The sequence below is a fragment of the Panthera onca genome, chromosome C1 (assembly GCF_046562875.1).
Source record: "Panthera onca isolate mPanOnc1 chromosome C1, mPanOnc1 haplotype 2, whole genome shotgun sequence".
Lineage (NCBI taxonomy): Eukaryota > Metazoa > Chordata > Mammalia > Carnivora > Felidae > Panthera > Panthera onca.
In genome coordinates, this window is record NC_138346.1 from 129,661,290 (window position 1) to 129,680,381 (window position 19,092).

General features: G+C 37.9%; 1 protein-coding gene and 1 non-coding gene across 2 annotated transcripts in view; both read left to right on the forward strand.

Annotated features, from left to right (window-relative positions):
* The window catches only part of VAV3 (vav guanine nucleotide exchange factor 3), a 362,968-nt gene that overhangs the window by 57,389 nt on the left and 286,487 nt on the right, over positions 1-19,092 (forward strand). The window lies entirely within an intron of this gene.
* Positions 8,426-8,510, forward strand: TRNAR-UCG (transfer RNA arginine (anticodon UCG)). The gene has a single exon. It is a non-coding gene; the product is annotated as a tRNA-Arg (tRNA).

Here is a 19,092-nt window from a genome sequence, read left to right on the forward strand (position 1 = left end):
TGCTTCTAGAGTCCTCATCCTTATTTCAGGAGATTCCACAAATGCTAGTAAGGTGGTGGTTTTTAGTTTTAACTTTGTTGGTATCTTACTGGCCTTCTATATATAAGATTTATAATCTCATGGCAGGTGATACTATGCTTTGTATAATTTCCTAAGTATTTGGCATAATTACATAAACATTTCATTTTTCTTTTTTCTTTTTTTGGAGGTCTGAACATGTAGGACCTCAGGTTACTCTAAAATATGTAGAATACAAGAGAAAATCATAACTGCCTACATATAGATCATACTGTAGAGGAAATTCATCTAAAAACCCCTGTGTTAGATTATCTAAGCAGTACTTCTGTGTATTTCAGTAGTGAAAGGGCAGGAGAGGGGATATTACCGAAAATAGATATAATTTATTCTTCCTGAATATGAAATACACATTACACAATCATCATATTTAGTCAAGTGACACACAATGGAAGGTGAGCAAAGTTATCGTAAGAGTGGGAAGTATATGGTGACAATTAACATTTCCATCTGTCACACCGATCATATAAAATATTTTGTACATTCAATCACAGATGACCTTTTTATTAATCACTTCAGAAACTTTGCTCAGAGAACTAGGTGAAGCCTTTAAAGACCCTCAGGTCAGCCAGCCTCCTTTCCTTTGGTTTGCAAGGTTAGAATTCACCTACAACAGAAGTTCTCAAACTTCCTCGATTTATGGCATGTTGAATGTGTGATTTTTTTTTTTTTTTTTTTCCACTTTACCCCTCAGCCAAAATAACAAAGTGAAAAACCCCAGCATTTTCATTTTTAGGTAGTTAGCTGGAGACAACTTACTAGTTGTTTAAAAAGAGAATACACATAAACTGAAAGGAAAAACCAATTTTTATCTTAAATACCTGCAATTACTCTCTAATGAGATGTGCATGCCTGATGGGCACTACACAACTTCTCAAATCTTGGAATAAGATTACATATCACCACACCCTCGTTTTCTGTTCCACATTGAGGTACTGTATTTACTTTATAATCACTCATAGCAAATGCCGAATGTCCAGCTTCACAGATACATGTCTTTGAGAGGAATGTGGTATGATCTAATGTTGAAACTATACACTAATTTGAGCCAGTAGTTCATATAATACCTGACAGGTGGGAGTATTCCTGTTAATTATTATTACTATTTTTTGAAAATGTAAAATCTCCTGCACTGTCCCTGTGAGTTTGCTCACCTTGGTGAGCACCTTGGTGTGTAATTTGGGATGCATAGATCAATAATCTTGCAGTAAGTAGATCACTGGAGGGAAACTGGAAATTACTTGCCTCCTGGTACTATGTAATAACAGGTAAATTGTCAAATATAATGCCTGGGTGCTCAGCCAATATAAATTATTTTTCCCTTGTCATATCAACAGCTTTTATAGTCATATTTCCCCTCTCAGGGTTTGATTTATATTTACAGTCTAGTAATCTTTACTAAGTACAGCATCATATAATTTATTGCCAATTGTATGATTTTATTTGGTAATGACTATGTCACCCACTTACAATCTCTTCTGTAAAGCAGATGGCCTTATAAAAACTGTATGCACATAAAACATAAGCAAAGAAATACTCATTTACATAAGACTGAGTATATACTGTTTTCCTGAGTGTTTAATCACACAAGAGCAACATAAATAGTTGTGTGCAATATGTAAGTCTGGTAAGTTCACAAAGGTCACATAGTCCCTAATGTGATAATTATTGTAACTTCTGTTAACTGAGTGATAGCTGTCTTCACCATGACATGGGGGAAGCTATTTCAGAAGATAGTTTTTAGGGCCCTTTGGAAAAATACAGTGTCAATCACACTGCTTATTTTACCAACTTCATTTGTGGTTTAGAGGCAGTGATCATTCTGTAACAAGACTGCACTGCTCAAATCTGATCCTGTTCTCACATTTTAGAAACTTATCTTAACAACAGATTAGATATGGGTCTGATAGAGTATGGCCCCTTCCGTATCTAGACTTGATAAGATCTGATGTTTTATGTATATGTGGAACAGAAAATTTCTCATCTTTACCTGTTAGTAGTGAAGCCCTAAAAACAACTTCAAAACACAGCACTAATGGCTTCCAGTTATTAACACAGACATTTGCCAGAAGACTGTAGGGAATATATCAAATTTGTATATAGTGGTGGGAACATACAGCCCACTCCTACCTACTAGGCGTGATGACTTTGTGGCTACACTATGCCATGTCTTCACTTCACATACCCTCTTACTTTTCAAATGGTTGTCTAAGTATTAGAGCTTGTATGTTACGTTCAAACGGATGTCTTTCCATAAATGTTTCTTTTAAATTATTGAAAATATTAAGTGTTGAGTTACGCTTTGCTAGTGTCTAAGTAGGTTTGACTTCCTTGAAAAGTAGAGGAATTTGAGATCATTTTAGTGAGTTACAAATGCCTGCTTGATTATATAATCATGCTGAAAATGTATGAATATAGAAGAAATAGAAATCATGCTGAAAATGTATGTATACAGAAGAAATAGAAACTTTACAGAAAAGGAACTGTTTGAAAGATCTAAGGAGATTGCTGAAGAGATCAGATTTCAACCAGTAGAGATACAGATCAAAGTAAGTCTCTTTTTTTTTTTTTTTTTTTTTTTTTTTTTTTTTTTTTTTGCTTACCTATTCTGGGAAAAGCCAAAGAAGCCAAATAAGACTTCTGATCTGCATTCAAAACCCAACTTCACCTGTTACTTTAGTTTGGGTTTGGACAAGTTAAGTCACCTGTGTACATATGTAGACAATGGGAACGATACCTGTTTCATGGAAAGATCCTCACATTTAGATTAAGTAATAGCACAGAGGACCTCATTTAGCCCTGACACATCCTACTGCCTGAGAAAGTTCACTGAGCCAGCTCTGTCCTGTCCTTCAGAGCTCACACATGGCTCCTTATTTGTTAAGCCTTCCCTGAACTCTCACATTTTAGTTAACTGTCATCTGCTGTGCTTCCGTAGCCATGAACAAATCCCTATTAAAGTAATTACCAAATTGTACTGTAATGCTTTGTTCCTGTCTCCTCTAGCAGGGTGCACAGTCCTTGAGGAGAGAACATGTCTTATTCAATACTTTGCACAGAATTTAATAAGTTCTCAAAAATGATAGGAAGTAGACAATTTGACTAGATGGCTGCTTACCTCTATTAGCTCATGTAGAGGCTCTGTATTTTTTTTTAATATATATTTTTATTTATTTATTTATTTTATTTATTTATTTTTAAATATATGAAATTTATTGTCAAATTGGTTTCCATACAACACCCAGTGCTCATCCCAAAAGGTGCCCTCCTCAATACCCATCACCCACCCTCCCCTCCCTCCCACCCCCCATCAACCCTCAGTTTGTTCTGAGTTTTTAACAGTCTCTTATGCTTTGGTTCTCTCCCACTCTAACCTCTTTTTTTTTTTTTTTTTCTTCCCCTCCCCCATGGGTTTCTGTTAAGTTTCTCAGGATCCACATAAGAGTGAAACCATATGGTATCTGTCTTTCTCTGTATGGCTTATTTCACTTAGCATCACACTCTCCAGTTCCATCCACGTTGCTACAAAAGGCCGTATTTCATTCTTTCTCATTGCCACGTAGTATTCCATTGTGTATATAAACCACAATTTCTTTATCCATTCATCAGTTGATGGACATTTAGGCTCTTTCCGTAATTTGGCTATTGTTGAGAGTGCTGCTATAAACTTAATATATTTTTTTTTAACATTTATTCATTTTTGAGAGACAGAGAGCATGAGCAGGGGAGGGGCAGAGAGAGAGGGAGACATAGAAGCAGGCTCCAGGCTCTGCGCTGTCAGCACAGAGCCAGATGTGGGGCTCAAACTCACAGACCGCGAGATCATGACCTGTGCTGAAGTTGGAAGCTTAACCTGAGACTGAGCCATCTAGGTGCCCCTAGAGTCTCTGTATTAATATGTCTAGGTGACTGTGCCCTAGACACCCTACTCTATGCTTCTCAGTGCTTCATGAAAGAAAGAGATGCTTGTATCACTCAGTTGTAGAAAATAATGATTACATTGAAAAAGGTTCTTGAGGAAACTTTTCCAACCCACCCTTCTAGGTGGAATAACCATTCAATTGTGCCTTCAGAGAACCATGTACACACTTTGCTCATCCTCCAGCATTTACTTGAACTGCCTTATTGAACTCCTATTTGTTTGTGTTTGCTTTCCTGATGGATAATAAACTCCTTGAAGGTTGGCGTTGTGTCTAGTTCATCTTTGATTTTCAGTACTCAGAGGGTATTGTGGATGGCCTAAGTGTTTCTTTTCTCAGACTGAAATGTTGATTTGTTAATTTTGTTAGGACGAAGAATCTTCCCATTGCTTAGAAGACTTAAAAATTGATCTACATTGTACATAATAGTTTAAAAGATGTTTTATGTGAGTTCCCTCCTTATGGGACACATCCAAACATAACACTTGGTTATTTATATTCATGTATAGTATATAATCTATTGCATGCACATTTTATTACATTTTATGGAAGATGTATTTCCTGGAGATGTATTTTAAATACCAACAGAACTCTCAGTACTGTGAAGTATATGAGTTGTTAAATGCAATAAAGCATAATAATCCAGGAATCTGCTGTTTCCTGTTGCCCTGCAGGGACCCTAGAGGTTGAAAGCTTTTTATTGGAAAAGTGATCTTTATGTTATTAAGGTAAACTGAAGTATTAAGTAACACTGCACTGATAGAGACTTTTGTCCACCAGGCTTGCTTTACTCAGAAGGCAAGTGCTTTTTTTCAAAGTTAAAACAGATTTATTTTTCATATTTATAGATGAAGGACGTAACGATTTAGTAATTTCTACTTAAGAGGAAAGAAATAAGATGAAATGTCACTATCCAAAAGTAGCCATTGCTGAATTTGTTATGTATAGTTCTACAAATGTATACACATATATATGTGTATGTTATACATATGCATGTTTACATGCTCACACCCATCCATCCATAGTTTAGAAAATGAGGTTGTACAACAGGTACTGAGTTTCTGTTTTCTTTTTAAACTTAACAATGTCAGTGATTCTGTCATTTTTTTTTTTTTTTTCAAACTGTGAGACATTCTTTACTCAGAAGAATCCTAAAGCCTTTCTCTAAAATCATAGGGGAATAAAACATTCTACCTAAGTAAGGGGTTCCTTACTTTTTGAACTTTCCAAAAATTTTTAATGAAAAAAATGTCAAAAATGTGGCAAACAAAAAGTGGTTCTAAGATTTTGGGTTTTATTCACCTGTGTGGGGAAAAGAGCGCAGGACCGTTTTAGCAAGTTACAGCAGTAATAACATCATATAAGATGTCTCAGTGTCTACTCTCCCCTTCATTTCATAAAGGAGAAGACCGATTCCAACACCATACATGTGGGAAGGATAGAACCTTAGAATTCCAGACAGTCATCAAGACTACACAGGGGCTCCGATCAGCTCTGAGGAACCACTGCGGTTGTACTTAGCTACTGTGCGCTATGCAGGACGCACATGCATGATGTGGTATAGGGGGCCAAATGATGGGACTTGGTCCAGGAGGAAAAAAGCCTCTGGACTTAGTGGGACTGAGGGGTCCCTGTTGCCTTCGGTGAGCCTCTCTCTTCCTCCCCTTCCTCTCTTTCCTCTTGTACTGGCTTTCTCAGCTTTCCATCTGCTCCTGTCCATCCATGTTGCTGCTTCTCCTTCTGTTGCTTTTCATATTTGCCTCTCCTGTCTTCCCTCCCTCCCCTTTTTCTGCTTTTTCTTATTCTCAAAGTTTTCCCTGCAGAGAAAAGCTGATCTTTTAAGACAATTCTGCCTACCTATGTAGTCAAGTAATGACTACAGTTTACCTATGTAATGAAGTAATCAAAGGCATTTATTAAGCTGTTTGTTGAACACACTTATCACCATGTCTCTTTAGGCAACAGTGATGCAAAGAAAGCCGGAGTCTCCACCCTGAGGAGTTCCCCGTACAGTGGTGGTTGCTTTGGGTCTCTAGCACGTTTGGACAGCTGTCCTTCCTCCTCCCTGTTACTTAGGTCAAATATTGTTCCCTGTGTACTAATTGAATTCTTACAGTAGATTACAGATCTCTTTGGGTCAGTGTGTTTTTTTTCTCCCCTCTGACATCTGTTGACTGTGGAGCAGTGTCTTGTACAGAGTAAACTTCTTTTCCTGTCTATTTCTGGGAATGGGCTCTTTGAGGACCTGATCGATGTTTGGAGTCCAACACTTCAAACCCACAAATGGCCTAAATTATGGACCAAGTTGTAAATGCATCCAGTTTCGTCTCTAATACATAAAAAACAGTGGAATATAGGTCTGGAAAGGTGTTCTAAACAGAATCTGACATTCCTATAGACATTAGAGATTGTATCCCTGGCTAATAATTGAATGCCAGTCTTTTTAAAAATAGGAGGATTACAAACACCATGTAGAAAATACCTTCTTCCACACTCCTCTTTCCTTCATTCTAGTATCTTAGGCTTGGATTATGGTTAGGTTTCTTGTGGTAGATTTTGTGTTGAGGAATCAAAGGATTTTATACTAAATAGAGATTATAGGGTAGCTAATTGTGAGTAATCAGCTTAAAGTTTTAAATAATTTTTTTTCATTGACTAAGGTTGAACAATAAAAGTAGTATACTAAATAAAGAGCCTATATCTGACATTTTAGATATCAAATTGGTAATATTGGCTGCTATGCAATTTGATGAATGAGGAAAATAGTGATCCCAATGATGTTGGAAGATGGATAGTTATAGATTGGGGATGGTATTGGGGGCAACCTGGCTTGTCTTTTTCGAAAGGGTCAGTTCTTAAGGACTTGCTCAAGTAAATTCTGAGTCTAAGTGGAGAGCTTTATCAATTGATTTCTTTTTAATACTTGATTTATGTCCAGAGTGTTCTACCAAATGTAGGTTGCCTACTAATATTTTACAGAAATGGCGCTGTGGTTCTGCAGCTCTCTGGCTTCGCCAGATTGAACACTATGTGTCTGCGTTGTTTTGGTGGAATCAGTTTTGCATATCTATGGCCATTGTGTGTGGGGGGAGTATGTTGCACCCCCTCTGGTAGGGAGAGTCACTTTATACGTGGAGTCCTAGGTAAAAGTGGATCCACATTGGGGCAGGTGCTTAACATTTTTTGTCTCACCTCACTAAATACCCATCTATTCAACAGCAGTTTCCTGGTGTTACTGCTAATTGCTTCATTGATAAATTGTTATGAGCTTGACATGCACAGTAACAATAAAGCATTTTTGTATTTGTGTGATTCATGTTGACTAGATTTAAATTGTAACAGTTATGCAAAAGTGTGCAATATCCACATGTAACTGATTTTTGAGGAAGGAGAACACATGATCAGGGTAAGATTACTAATCAAATATAAATAATTATAAAAGATTATTTTTATTATAAATCTTTCAAAAGTGCTCAGAAATCAGTGAAGGAGCTAGTCACTTAAAATTTCCTTCTCTGTGTCATAGAATGTCAAAAAGCATGATGTGGTAGGTAGAGTAGTAACTATGAAGCATAGGCTTCAGTTTGAATCCCTCTTCCTCCACTTATTGGCTATATGACCTCTGGCAAGAGTTGAACCTTTCTTTGCCTCTGTTTCTTCCTCTCTAATGTGGGATAGCTTCCTCAGGGACCTCTGTGAGTGAGTGTGTGTGTGTGTGTGTGTATGCATACTCTTGTGCTTAGAATAGTGCCTAACACACAGGCCTGTATAAATGTTAGTTCTACTAAATACTGTTATTCAAATTCTTGTGTTATTTTTACACAGACAAGTGATGTGAAGGAACACTTTTATAAGTACAATATAAATAGAATCTAGATGTCCACGATGGTTTCCTTCACCTTTGAGGAAATCAGGTTGACTTTAGCTCCCTTCTTTTGTCCTATAGGTAAGAGCCCAATGCTTCTGTAAGAAGTCTCTGAAGCCTTGAAGCTTATATTCTTACAGTCATGGTGGCCCCTGGTTCCAGCTCCTGCTTCCCTAATTCTTTTGTTCTCCACATCTCAAACTGCCAGAAGCAATCAGTCCCTTCCTCTTGGTTTCTCCTTGCTCTCCCAGCCCCTCACAGTAGGTACTTGGGTTGGTGGTAGCAGACTTTATGGGAAGTTTGGGCCACAGAAGGTACAGGGGCTTGAATCATTGGTAAATAATTGGCAACACCTTTTATATTAAGCATAATATCTAATGAGCTAGAAGGCAGAGTTGACACATGATAAAGGAATTCTGAGCATGTGGTGGGCTGGGCAGTTTCAGGCAACCAGAACACCAGAGGTAGCAGTTTATTCCCTTTGCCAATGGGCATACTCAGTGGAGAAAATGTTTGATAATTGCATTAAGTTGTGAGCAAATTGAAACTTAAGATGTCTTGGGGTGCCTGGGTGGCTCAGTCGGTTGAGCGTCTGACTTCGGCTCAGGTCATGATCTCACGGTCCGTGGGTTCGAGCCCCGCGTCGGGCTCTGTGCTGACAGCTCAGAGCCTGGAGCCTGCTTCAGATTCTGTGTCTCCCTCTCTCTCTGACCCTCCCCTGTTCATGCTCTGTCTCTCTCTGTCTCAAAAATAAACATTAAAAAAAAAAAAAGAAACTTAAGATGTCTTTCAGCCATTGTTTTATCGCTTACAGGTAAAACACTGTAGTATTTGACATCTACCATTAAAAATATATGAATTACTACAAAAGCATTTATTGTCTTTAATTTTTAATTATGTAGGGTAATAAAACCAGATCCCTTCCCCCACCCAATCTCTTTCTCTCTTGGTCCCCCCCAACTCCATTTTTTGTGGGTTACCTGGCAAGATTTAGGAATAATTTAATTTTTCTGGACACTTAATTTATCATAATGACATTTCTTGTGTAATGAGATTTTGTATCACTTATTAATGAGATCTTGGCTGATTTTAATTGGGGTGTTTCAGAACTTCTACTGAAATTGCAGTTAGGAAAAAAAAATCTAAGACCTGTCTCTTAATAAATTGGTGCCTTCCATTTTTTCTCCTACATTTTCTTGAGTACTAAGAGTTGCATTTTTTGCCTAGTTTTTCAAATTCACTCTGTGTAGTCAGAGCTACTGTGATTTTTTTTTTTTCCCCTCAAAGTTGTCTTTGTGTGGAAGTTTAAAGGAATAAGATTTAATGTGCCATTACTTGAAATACGGGCTTTAGTGAAGATTCTAGCCTGAAATGCTAAGGAACGTCCATTTAAGATTAATTATGGAAAATGATTTGACTGTTTATAAGAATGCTTTTGAAGGAGGGGCATTGGCAGTCATTAGATTGTTGCTGCCCAAATCGGCATTCTGCGTGCGCCTTGGGTGACTCTACTTACTTACCTTCACTTATTGGCAGACTTTATTTGCTTGTGATGTGCTGTTCTTGCATGGAGATGGCTTTGACCTTCATCTCACGCCGAAGTTGTGTTATATTGTGATCCTGTGGGAGCACTAATGAATGTAGCAGCCTACTTAGAAAAAAGTTGGATACAATGAGTAAGAACAATGCCATATTTGGTGCTTAATCTTTTTTATTTTGAGAGAAAGCATGCATGTGCATCTGCAAGGGAGGGGCAGAGAGGGGGAGAGAGAGAATCCCAAGCAGGTTCCATGCTGTCAGCACAGAGCCCCACTTGGTGAGGCCTTGCTTCATCTCACCAACTGTGAGATCATGACTTGAGCAGAAATTAAGAATAGGAGGCTTAACTGACTGAGCCACCCAGGTGCCCCCTGGGGCTTGATCTTTTAAAAATAGGTTCCAGGTAACCTTGCTCAAAAGAACACGTGGATTCTACAAAAGTAGATTTCATTTAAGCAAGCTCTTTTTTACCCTGTGATTTTTATTATAAAGAGGGAGATGAATAGTCTCAGGAATATGATTTCCTAGACCTATAGAAATCAAATGTTAAAAAGTAGCAAATATTTAACATTTAGTCTAGCAAAGTATTACCTGAAAATCATGTGAAATATTCTTATAGAATCTTGATGACAAAATAAGTCCCAGGATGAAATTATGGTGCCAAAATGAAAATGTTTAGTGATAGATAAATCACATGTCTGCAGAGTCAGTTATGCTGAGTATTTTCTTTGTAGAAACTTCTACTGAGCTTTGGCAACTTTGACCAAGGTTTTTACTATAAATGCGTTTTTTATTGTTGCACTTCCTGGTTTTGGTTGAAATATTTTAGTTGTTTCCATATAGAATCATCTAGAAGATCTTTTATATTAGCCAAGGTCTAGAGGCCAGATAGTACTTAGCCTAATCCTAGACCCCATATAGGCTGGTATCTGGGAAAGTGACCAATAAACCTAAGACTGAAATACTAATGCTGACATTTAAAATGGGTATAGGACAAAAAAGAGATGGAAATTATGTTACGTGATGGAAGTGTTGGGTGATGTCATTATGGTGATTGCTTGGCAATGTGTTCATGTATCAAATCAATATATTATACATCTTAAACTTATACAATGCTATGTGTTAAAATATCTGAGTGAAGCTGGCAAGAAGAATAAAACAGGTGTAGCAATGGGGAAACATCTAGGATAAGAAAAGGTTATCTTTTCCAGACTTGAGTATAGAATATAATATGAGGAAACCTAATAATTGCAATTCAGGAGAAAACATTTACTCACAAAATAATTTCATAGAATTTCTGTAATTTTTTGTTTATTTTTAAATTTTTGACAGAGAGAGAGCGTGAGTGGGGGAGGGGCAGAGAGAGAGGGAGACACAGAAGCTGAAACAGGCTCCAGGCTCTGAGCTGTCAGCACAGAGCCTGACACGGGACTTAAACTCACAAACCAAACTGAAAGATCATGACCTGAGCCGAAGTTGGATGCCGAACTGGGCATCCCAATTTTTTTTTTTTTTTTTTTTTTTTTTTTAAATGAAAGGAACACTACCAATAATTGCAGAAGGTAAAGGGCTTACAGAGCATCTATATTAAATCAGGACAGTGGTCTTCCTATGGAAAGGCTAAGTAACGAGAACTACATTTGCAAATTAGTTAAAATCATATAGCACAGCATTTAATCGGTATTAGATAAACAAAATTAAAGACCCTGATGAATGTACACCTGGGTGGCTCAGTCTGTTAAGCATCTGGATCAGGTCATGTTCTCATGGTTTGTGAGATTGAGAGCCCTATGTTCAAGGCTCTAGGCTGACAGTGCAGAGCCTGCTTAGGATTCTCCCTCTCTGCCCCTCCCTTGGCCATGTGCTTTCTCTCTCTCTCTCTCTCTCTCTCTCTCTCTCTCTCTCTCAAATAAATAAACTTAAAACCCTCACAAAAACCTCCACACCTGCCTTACAGACTAGAGTGGCAATAGATAAATATTGCTGAAGAACTAGCCTGTAATTGTATGTGTAGCAACAAGATAATGGTTTAAGAAATCTTGTGTTGAACTAAGAGGGTCTTCAATTTTTGGTGGAGATATGGCTTAGATGGGTGCAGATTTGGAGACTTCAGGTCTAAAGACATTAGATTTAGGGATTGCCTTTGTATTTTTCTTTGACTATCAAAATACCAATGACACTTTTCACAGAACTAGAACAAGTAATACTAAGATTTGTGTGGAACCATAAAGACCCCTAATAGTTAAAGCAATCCTGAGAAAGAAAAACAAAGCTTGGAAGTATTAGAATTTCAGATTTCAAGATATTCTACAAAGCCGTAATAATCAAACATTATGCTACTGGCACAAGAATAGGCACATAGATCAATGGAACAGAATAAAAAACCCAGAAATGAACCCATGCTTATATGGTCAATTTATGACAAAGAAGGATATACAATGGGGAAAAGACCTTCTCTTCAACAATGGTGCTGGAGAAACTTGGCTACTTTTACACCATATACAAAAATAAACTCAAAATGGGTTAAAGACCTAAATGAGACCTGAAATCATAAAAATCCTAGAAGAGAACATAGGTGGTAAGTTTGACATTGGCTGTAGCTGCATTTTTCTAGATATATCTCTTAAGGCAAGAGAAACAAAAACTATTGGGATTACATCAAAATAAAAAGCATATGTCCAGCTGAGGAAACCATCAACCTACTGAATGGGAGAGAATATTCACACATGACATATCCAATAAGAGCTTAATATCCAAAATATATAAAGAACTTATACAACCCAATACCAAAAAACCCACAAACAGTCCAATTAAAAAATGGGTACAGGACCCGAATAGACATTTTTTCAAAGAAAACCTACAGATGGCCAACAGACACATGGAAAGACACTCAACATCACTAATCATCAGGGAAATGAAAATCAAAACCACAATGAGAGATCTCCTTATACCAGTAAGAATGGCTAGTATCAAACATACAAGAAACAATAGGTGTTGGCGAGGATGTGGAGAAAAAGGAATCCTTGTGCACTGTTGGTGGGAATGCAAATTAGTACAGCCACTGTGGAACACAGTATGGAGGTTTCTCAAAACATTAAACATAGAAATACAATATGATCCAGTAATTCCACTACTTGTTATTTATTCAGATAAAAGGAAAACACTAATTTGGAAAGATACATGGACCCCTATGTTTATTTCAACATTCTTCACAAGATATGGAAGCCATATCTTATGATAGCCAAGATACGGAAGCAAACTAAGTATCCTTTGATAGATGAGTGGATAAAGAAAATTCATACACACACAGTGGAATATCACTCAGCCATAAAAAAAAAAAAATGAAATCCTGCCGTTTGCAACAACATGGATGGATCTACAGGGTTTAACATTAAGTGAAATAAGGCTGAGAAAGACAAATAATATAGGATTTCACTAATGTGGAATCTACAACAAAACAAAAAGCAGAATCACTTGAAAATACAGAGAATTAACTGATTGTTGGCAGAGGGGAGTGAGGGGGATGGACAAAATGGGTGAAGGAGTGGGAGACAGACTTCCAGTTATGAAATGAATAAAATACAGGATTAAAAAGTAGAGCATAGGGAATGCATTCAATGATATTGTAATAATGCTGTATGGTGACAGATGGTAGTTAACACTTGTGGTGAAAATAGCATAACAAATAGAGAAGTTGAATCAGGGTGTCATACACCTGAAACAAATGTAACCCTGAATGTCAACTACATTTAAATTAAAAAAATTAAAGGATAAAACATTTAATTCATTGGAATTAAATTCACTGGGAGATATGACTCAAAGGGAAGACTCAAGGTATCCGCCTGTGGGAGTTGAGAGAACTTGGGTTAATACATCCATTTTTTTCTTTTTACATTTTTCTATTGTCACTAAAAACACTTAATGTGAGATTGAGTTCAAGACAGGTATGGTGACAATGTGGTAAGAGGTATTAGTGATTGGTTAGCATGTTTTCTTTTTTTTTTTCTATTAAAATTTTTTAAATTTTTAACTTTTTATTTTTTTAAATTTACATCCAAATTAATTAGCATACAGTGCAACGATGATTTTAGGGGTAGATTCCTTAGTGCCCCTTACCCATTTAGCCCATCCCCCCTCCCACAACCCCTCCCATAACCCTCAGTTTGTTCTCCATATTTATGAGTCTTTTCTGTTTTGTCCCCCTCCCTGTTTTAATATTATTTTTGTTTCCCTTCCCTTATGTTCATCTGTTTTGTCTCTTAAAGTCCTCATATGAGTGAAGTCATATGATTTTTGTCTTTCTCTGACTAATTTCACTTAGCATAATACCCTCCAGTTCCATCCACATAGTTGCAAATGGCAACATTTCATTCTTTTTGATTGCTGAGTTATACTCCAGTGTGTGTGTGCGCGTGTGTGTATCACATTTTCTTTATCCATTCATCAATCGATGGACATTTGGGCTCTTTCCATACTTTGGCTATTGCTGATAGTGCTGCTATAAACATGGGGGTGCATGTGTCCCTTTGAAACAGCACACCTGTATCCCTTGGATAAATACCTAGTAGTGCAATTGCTGGGTCATAGGGTAGTTTTATTTTTAGTTTTTTGAGGAACCTCCATACTGTTTTCCAGAGTGGCTGCACCAGCTTGCATTCCCAAGTATGTTTTCTAAACAGAGTACAAATCTCCTGGGTATAAGATGGCAGAGTTTATTGGAAGGCTAAGAAAAGGGTGGGGAAAAAGACCAAGGAGCATTTTCTGTACTCAATTAGGATATATTTCTACTTGGTTGAGTGTTTTCCAGAAGGAAATATTATATGGAAGTAGTGGTATTAACAAAAAGTTGTGTGCATGTGTATGTATATACACATACGGATAATATATATGATAAATATATAGCTCAGATACAAATCTGAGCTTTATTTCAGATCTTGTTAATACAGTGTTTTTAGTGCACATCTAGTCTACTCTTATTTAACTTGGAAAAAACTACAACTTCTTTTAACAAAGTAAATTGCAATATAGTGGGCAGAGCTAAAACCTGGATCATAAATCATAAGGAACTCAGGTAGTAAAATCAAAAGTAATAAGCATACTTTGCATAAAATTGGGGTGATACTGAATTGGAAGGAGTGTGGGTGCAAATAGAATAACAATTAGGTTAGAAGTGTGGGTAGAAATAGAATGTAATTTGTTATAATAAACAATGATCTATAGGAGAATAATACTGTTCCAAATTTGTCCAGTCATTTCAAGTTTGTTCAAAATTACTCAGTGTGTAGAAGAAGCCTACTGGAAGGCACTAAGAGATAAAGTGAGGGATGTTCTCTTTTGTAGGTAAGGGAAGAAAGAGAGGAAGGTAGGTTGCATGGTCTAGAGCTAAATATTCTGAACTGAGTGGAAATTAAATCACTTTTCTGATATTTCTAGAGATGTTTTTCTCCAGAGTGTATCTTTTTTTTAAAAAAATGTTTTTTATTTATTTTTGAGAGAGAGAGAGCATGAGTGGGGGGAGGGGCAGAGAGAGAGAGGAAGATAGAGAATCCGAAGCCGGTTCCAGGCTCTGAGCTGTCAGCACAGAGCCCGATACACGGCTCGAACCCACAAGCCATGAGATCATGACCTGAGCTGGTTGCACGCTTAACCAACTGAGCCACCCAAGTGCCCTGCATCTATTTTTTTTTTTTTTTAACGCATCTTTTTCATGAAGTTGATATTACTCGGGGAAATGGGTTACACTTCATTTTAGTTGGTTTCCTTGAGGCAGACCCTGAGGTCTGCTTAAGCCTGCAGTTACCTGAAGTCTGGTCCTACTGCTGCTTTAGAGCCCATCATCACCTCACCCCATTAACCCCATGCTCAAGAATGCAGCATAACTTGGCAGAGAAGAGTGCTGGCAGGGGGATGTTTTGGCTGTACCACTTGTTAGCTACCTTGACCTTGGATTATTTACCGTATCTCCATTCCTTATGGATAGTGTAGAATAATACTGTCTTCCTCACAGAGTTATTACATGTATTTACTGAGATACTCTATGGAAAGTGCTTAGTGCCTTATGTGGGACATACACATTTATCACTTGCTATTGTTTGTAGAACCAGGCATTATTAGGAGGCATTGCCTTGATTTCTCAGAGAAATGAAGTCTGAGTTCCATTTGAGATCTGGCCCCTGCCTACTTTTCCAGCCTCATTCATCCTTTAGGCTCTCTTTACTGCACTGGCTGTGAAGGCCATGTGAACGACTGCATTTTCTCCAAAAGGCTAGGTCTTTCCTTCTCACTATACCATTTATCATGACCTTTTGCTCCTTCTTGGATACTCAGTCCAGCCACTTACTTGGAGGAGTGAATCTCAACCTACCTCTTATTTTTTTTTTCAATATATGAAGTTTATTGTCAAATTGGTTTCCATACAACACCCAGTGCTCATCCCAAAAGGTTCCCTCCTCAATACCCATCACCCACCCTCCTCTCCCTCCCACCCCCCATCAACCCTCAGTTTGTTCTTAGTTTTTTAAGAGTCTCTTATGCTTTGGCTCTCTTCCACTCTAACCTCTTTTTTCCTTCCCCTCCCCCATGGGTTTCTGTTAAGTTTCTCAGGATCCACATAAGAGTGAAACCATATGGTATCTGTCTTTCTCTGTATGGCTTATTTCACTTAGCATCACACTCTCCAGTTCCATCCATGTTGCTACAAAGGGCCATATTTCATTCTTTCTCATTGCCACGTAGTACTCCATTGTGTATATAAACCAAAATTTCTTTATCCATTCATCAGTTGATGGACATTTAGGCTCTTTCCATAATTTGGCTATTGTTGAGAGTGCTGCTATAAACATTGGGGTACAAGTGCCCCTATGCATCAGTACTCCTGTATCCCTTGGGTAAATTCCTAGCAGTGCTATTGCTGGGTCATAGGGCAGGTCTATTTTTAATTTTTTGAGGAACCTCCACACTGTTTTCCAGAGTGGCTGCACCAATTTGCATTTCCCGTTTCTCCACATCCTCTCCAGCATCTATAGTCTCCTGATTTGTTCATTTTGGCCACTCTGACTGGCGTGAGGTGATATCTGAGTGTGTCAACCTACCTGTTTGATTAGATGGGAGTTCTTTCTTTGTGCTCCTACTAAACCTGGTGCTTGCCTCTCTACTTACTACACTGGGATCAAAATGCTCTCTCTGCTCCTTTGTATCCCCCCTTTATGAGACTCTCATCTCCTGGAGGGGAGGATCTCATCCCCCAGCTTACCGGCTTGGGGCAGTATCTGCCAGAATATCATAGTTGTGGAAGTCATGGACTTTGGAGCTCGCAGCCTGGGTTTGAAACCTTACTCTACCATTTACCAGCCATGTGACTTAGGGTCACTTATTTTACCTCTCTGTGCCTCAGTTGCCTTAGTAGATGGGAATTATAGTAATACCTACCCCATAGCATCAAGGGCAGATAAAATGAGAAAGAAGAGATTGAGTAAAGAAACGCTTTACTTTGTCTTCCATTCTTTACTTCCTTTCTGGATCTCCTGCTACTCAAGTCCTGCTCTGGCTGTACCATAGAGTGAGGTAGAAGGGAAGCATTCTGGCCACAGGGGGCTAAGCAGCAAAGGATGGAAGGGTGGGGACTCTTCAGGGGCATGTGAGGAGCTCTGTGGCTGCTTTCTCAGGTGGCTCTTTGTGGGGGGAGGGAAGTGCATGAGGCGGGGTTACTTTCTGTCAGACCTCCTTGTTTTCATTTGCATACAGCTCTTTTTCTTTTAGGTCAGACTTGAACACTAAGTTTCATTCTCATTATCCGGATTAACGGATTTGTAAGGCTTTTCTCTAAAAACAACACAGATTTGTGTCACTACAGGCTTTTTCCTCATTTTGAATGTTGTCTCTAATGGAGAATTAGCATAGCTCCCCTCCTTGTGGGGTAACACAGTCACAGGATTCTAATTCCTGCAGGAAGTGGCTTTTCTGGCTGTGTGCTATTCCAAGGATTTTCTGCCTTGGAAGGATGGTTCATTTCTCACCTAGATCAGGGCACATAAGACTGATTTTCAGCTCAATGATGGATTGCCTGAGCAGCTGCTACCACATTGTTGCCCTTCTGCCTATTACCACTACTTGCATTCTGCTGTGATTACTATCACTGCTGCTTTTGCTGAACTGTTAGTGCAACTGCTTACATTCTACTATGATTATTAACTGTCACTCCTACCATTACTAAACTGTTATTATTCCCACCAATTTCAAAATCCTGACTTTTAGCTGCTGCATTCTGCTATCTTACTGGTCTTTGCAAAAATAAATGCTTTTTTTCCTATACCTGTAATAGGGAACTTTGCAAGCAAGTTTTCTCTAGAATATAGACTGTACCATTTTTAGTGTGATTTGGGCTAGCTATGTTCCAGATCACAATATGTTGGGTGTTACCTTTTCTCCTTAAAGGCAATGGCGTGCGTTGCCTTTATTAGCAAGTTAATGAATTTAGTAAAATAGATGTTTCAGGCCAATTTTGACCTCTGCATTTCCCAGGCATTCAGTTTTTTTAGTGCAAAGACCAGAAACACATAAGGGGAATTGAATGCTGTTGGCTAACCTTTTTTGTGTCCAAGGGCTAATGCTGAGGTTGACAGATAACCTTTGTAACTGCGGGTCTAAGTTCCTGCCAAAGGAGAGGGGTACAATGCTCTCTGTTATGAGGTCAAGGGCTGTTGAAAACAGCAGAGGGCTTGTGTGTGTCTATTACGATGACATCTGGCTAGAAATCATGAAAATCTGGTAGCAGGCTACTATTGAATATATACCCGAGGCTGGCAACCCAGAGTAGAGATGATGTTTAAGAATGTAACTGCTTAATAATTTAAAATCTTTATTTTACTCCTAATTATTAACATTGCCAAATTCTAAAAAAGTTCTTGGGGTAATTCCCTAAAAAAAATACCTATTTATACACTAATAGTAAGAGGATATAACGACAATTTAATGTAAAGTTTCACCATGAGTTCTTTGGCTACCAAGGGATGGTTGCTATTTTTTTTTAAACCTAACCTGCCTCATCAATCATTTATTATTTATTAAAAACACTTGTCTGTTATACAAGCTGTATGGATACATAGATGAAATAAATGTAATCTGTACTTTCAAATTACCTGTGGCAGTAGTTGGGAGAACAGATCTATTATAGCTGAGATGGTTATTATCACAGGTGTGAGCCACAGTGCTACAGAACAGGTAAGGATGCATGTGTTCTTAGAGGTTGGCCCTACATTTTGGAGCTTGATTACTTCCATAAAGTTACATATAACCCATAAAAGTTTTAATCATTGAAGAAAATGGAAAAAAAAACTTGTAAAGGTTATTAAATGGCTATATTTTTGATTAATTAAATTTTTTTAAAATCTTTTGAAAATGCCATGTGACCTGGAGAGCAATTAACAAGGAAATATTGGCTTGTGGTTTACTGAAAATAGGGGAGTTTTTATTCAGTGATTTGGGCACAAGATGGGAGCTATGAAAACAACTCCCCTCCCTTTCTGGACTTCTTCCCTGCGTGTTCTTTAGGGTCTTCATTTATTTATAATAATAGGATCGATAAGAAAATTATTTGAAGGTACTCTGCAGTCCTGAACTGATGCTAAGTGCAGCATAATTATTTTATAATTATTCAGAAGGCATATACAGATGTGATTTCTTTATAGAGCAGTG